This window comes from Arachis ipaensis, chromosome B3 (genome assembly GCF_059453495.1).
Source record: "Arachis ipaensis isolate K30076 ecotype BB chromosome B3, ASM5945349v1, whole genome shotgun sequence".
NCBI lineage: Eukaryota > Viridiplantae > Streptophyta > Magnoliopsida > Fabales > Fabaceae > Arachis > Arachis ipaensis.
The window spans coordinates 59864815-59869268 of record NC_142438.1 but is presented as its reverse complement, the minus strand read 5'-3'; the positions used below and the strand labels follow the sequence as shown (position 1 = coordinate 59869268).

At 41.8% G+C, this 4454-nt stretch overlaps 1 non-coding gene across 1 annotated transcript; it reads right to left on the bottom strand.

Moving 5' to 3' along the window:
- Positions 1-968: 968 nt before the first annotated feature.
- LOC148570791 (small nucleolar RNA R71) lies at positions 969-1076 on the bottom strand. Its single transcript, XR_015909000.1, has one exon. It is a non-coding gene; the product is annotated as a small nucleolar RNA R71 (small nucleolar RNA).
- Between the last annotated feature and the right edge of the window lie 3378 nt (positions 1077-4454).

Genomic DNA, 4454 nt, shown 5'->3' with positions numbered 1-4454 from the left:
ATTTTCTTTTTCTAAATTGATTTTCAAATCATATCTTTTCAAACATATCTTTTCAATCACATCTTTTTCAAAATTAATTTTTTTCAATCAATTCTTTTTCTAGTTTCAAAATCTTTTCCAAAAATCACTTTATTTCTTTCCCAATCTTAGTTTTCGAAAATCTCAATCAAATTTTCAAATTTCTTTTTAATTATTTCAAAATCTTTTTAAATTGTTTTCGAAAATTCTTCCCCTCTTGTCACATCCTTCTATTTAAAGGACTAAGACTCCTCATCAAGGTGCAATTCGAACTCTGTCCCTCTTGATAACTTCGAATTTCCTCTTCTCCACCTCCTCCTTCTATTCTTCTTTTCCTCTGACACCTCAAAGAATCTCTATACTGTGACATAGAGGATTCTCTACTTTCTTGTTCTCTTCTCTTTCATATGAGCAGGAACAAAGATAAAGGCATACTTGTTCAAGCTGATCCTAAACTTGAAAGGACCTTGAAGAGAAAGCTAAGAGAAGCTAAAGAACAATTCTCTTTAGAGAGCCTAACAGAACTCTTCAAAGAAGAAGAAACCATGGCAGCCGAAAACAACAACAATGCCAACAATGCAAGGAAGGTGCTTGGTGACTTTACTGCACCTACTCCTGATTTCTATGGGAGAAGCATCTCTATCCCTGCCATTGGAGCAAACAACTTTGAGCTTAAGCCTCAATTAGTTTCTCTAATGCAACAGAATTGCAAGTTTCATGGACTTTCATTGGAAGATCTTCATCAGTTCTTAGCTGAATTCTTACAAATCTGTGACACTGTCAAGACCAATGGGGTTGACCCTGAAGTCTACAGACTTATGCTTTTTCCTTTTGCTGTAAGAGACAGAGCTAGAACATGGTTGGATTCACAACCTAAGGAAAGCCTTAACTCTTGGGAAAAGCTAGTTAATGCCTTCTTGACAAAGTTCTTTCCACCTCAAAAATTGAGTAAGCTTAGAGTGGAAGTCCAAACCTTTAGACAGAAGGATGGTGAATCCCTCTATGAAGCTTGGGAGAGATACAAGCAATTGATCAGAAGGTGCCCTTCTGACATGCTTTCAGAATGGAACATCATAGGAATCTTCTATGATGGTCTGTCTGAACTATCCAAGATGTCATTGGATAGCTCTGCTGGAGGATCTCTTCATCTGAAGAAGACGCCCGCAGAAGCTCAAGAACTCATTGAAATGGTTGCAAATAACCAATTCATGTACACCTCTGAAAGGAATCCTGTAAATAATGGGACAACTCAGAAGAAAAGAGTTCTTGAGATTGATACTCTGAATGCCATATTGGCTCAGAATAAAATATTAACCCAACAAGTTAATATGATTTCTCAGAGTCTGTCTGGAATGCAAGCAGCAACAGGAAGTACTAAGAAAGTTTCCTCTGAAGAAGAAGCTTATGATCCTGAGAACTCAGCAATGGAAGAGGTGAATTACATGGGAGAACCCTATGGAAACACCTATAACCCTTCATGGAGAAATCACCCAAATCTCTTATGGAAGGATCAACAGAGACCTCAACAAGGTTTCAACAACAACAATGGTGGAAGAAACAGGTTTAGCAATAGCAAGCCTTTTCCATCATCTTCTCAGCAACAGACAGAGAATGCTAAGCAAAGCCACTCTGACTTAGCAACCATTGTCTCTGATCTAATCAAAACCACTCAAAGTTTCATGACTGAAACAAGGTCCTCCATTAGAAATTTGGAGGCACAAGTGGGTCAGCTGAGTAAGAAAATTACTGAACTCCCTCCTAGTACTCTCCCAAGCAATACAGAAGAGAATCCCAAAAGAGAGTGCAAGGCCATAACCACATCTCACATGGCCGAACATGGAGAGGAGGAAGAGGCAGTGATTCCCACTGAGGAAGACCTCAATGGACGCCCACTGACCTCCATGGAGTTCCCTAATGAGGAACCATGAGAATCTGAGGCTCAAACTGAGACCATAGAGATTCCATTAAATCTACTTCTGCCATTCATGAGCTCTGATGAATATTCTTCCTCTGAAGAGGATGAAGATGTTACTGAAGAGCAAGTTGCTAAGTACCTTGGAGCAATCATGAAGCTAAATGCCAAGTTATTTGGTAATGAGACTTGGGAGGATGAACCTCCATTGCTCATCAAAGAACTGGATGACTTGACTAGGCAGAGATTACCTCAAAAGAGACAGGACCCTGGAAAGTTCTCAATCCATTGTACCATAGGCACCATGACCTTTGAGAAGGCTCTGTGTGACCTAGGGTCAAGCATAAACCTTATGCCTCTCTCTATAATGGAGAAGCTAGGGATCATTGAGGTACAAGCTGCTAGAATCTCACTGGAGATGGCAGACAATTCAAAGAAACAAGCTTATAGACTTGTAGAGGATGTCTTGGTAAAGGTTAAAGACCATTACATCCCTGCTGATTTCATAGTCCTAGAGACTGGGAAGTGTATGGATGAATCCATCATCCTTGGCAGACCCTTCCTAGCCACAGCAAAAGCTGTGATTGATGTTGACAGAGGAGAATTGATCATTCAAGTGAATGGAGACTCCCTTGTGTTTAAAGCTCAAGGATACCCCTCTGTCACCATGGAGAGGAAGCACAAAGAGCTTCTCTCAATACAGAGTTAAAAAGAGCCTCCACAGTCAAACTCTAAGTTTGGTGTTGAGAGGTTCCAACATTGCTCTGAACATCTGTGAGGCTCCATGAGAGCCACTGTCAAGCTATTCACATTAAAGAAGCGCTTGTTGGGAGGCAACCTAATTTTTACTTATCTATGTTAAATTTCTATTTTCTATTGTTATTTTATATTTTCTGTAGGTTGATGATCATGTGAAGTCATAAAAATAATTGAAAAAGCAAAAACAAAGTGAAAAACAGAATAAAAAATAGAACATCATGGAGGAGACAGTTACTGGCGTTTAAACACCAGAAAAGGTAGCAGAATGGGCGTTAAACGCCCAGTCTGGCACCATTCTGGGCGTTTAACGCCAGAAAAGGGCACCAGACTGGCGTTTAACGCCAAGAATGGGCAAGAAGCTGGCGTTAAATGCCAGAAATGGGCAGCAGCCTGGAGTTTAACGCCATGATTGGCAGAAAGAGGCGTTTTGCACGCCACTTGGTGCAGGGATGAGGAATCCTTGACACCTCAGGATCTGTGGACCCCACAGGATCCCCACCTACCCTACCAGTCTCTCTCTTCTTCACCCATTCACCAATCACCTCAATACCTCTTTCCCAAAAAAACCCCTCACCTATCAAATCCCACTATTCTCTTCACCATTCACATCCATCCTTCATAAAACTCCACCTACCTCACCATTCAAATTCAAACCACTTCCCCTCCCAAACCCACCCTCTATAGCCGAACCATACACACCCCTCTCACCCCTATATAAACCCATCTTCACTCCTTCATTTTCACACAACCTAAACACCACCTCTCCCCCTTGGCCGAAACACAAAGCCCACTCCATCTCCTCTATTTCTTCTTCTTCTACTCTCTTCTTTCTTCTTTTGCTCGAGGACGAGCAACCTTCTAAGTTTGGTGTGGTAAAAGCTAAAGCTTTTTTTTGTTTTTCCATAACCATTAATGGCACCAAAGGCCGGAGAAACCTCTAGAAAGAGGAAAGGGAAGGCAAAACCTTCCACCTCTGAGTCATGGGAGATGGAGAGATTCCTCTCAAGGGTGCATCAAGACCACTTCTATGAAGTTGTGGCCAAGAAGAAGGTGATCCCCGAGGTCCCTTTTAAGCTCAAAAAGGGTGAATATCTGGAGATCCGACATGAGATCCGAAGAAGAGGTTGGGAAGTTCTCACCAACCCCATTCAACAAGTCGGAATCTTAATGGTTCAAGAATTCTATGCCAATGCATGGATCACCAAGAACCATGATCAAAGTGTGAACCCGAACCCTAAGAATTGGCTTACAATGGTCCGAGGGAAATACTTAGATTTTAGTCCGGAAAATGTAAGTTTGGCATTCAACTTGCCCATGATGCAAGGAGATGCACACCCATACACTAGAAGGGTCAACTTTGATCAAAGGTTGGACCAAGTCCTCATGGACATATGTGAAGAGGGCGCTCAATGGAAGAGAGATTCAAGAGGGAAGCCGGTTCAACTAAGAAGGCATGACCTCAAGCCCGTGGCTAGGGGATGGTTGGAGTTCATCCAATGCTCAATCATTCCCACTAGCAACCGGTCCGAAGCTACTATAGACCGGGCTATCATGATACATAGCATCATGATTGGAGAAGAAGTGGAAGTTCATGAGGTTATATCCTAAGAACTCTATAAGGAGGCAGACAAATCCTCTCCTTTGGCAAGGTTAGCCTTCTCTCATCTCATTTGTCACCTTTGCAATTCGGTTGGAATTGACATAGAAGAAGACATCCTCATTGATGAGGACAAGCCCATCACTAAGAAAAGGATAGAGCAAACAA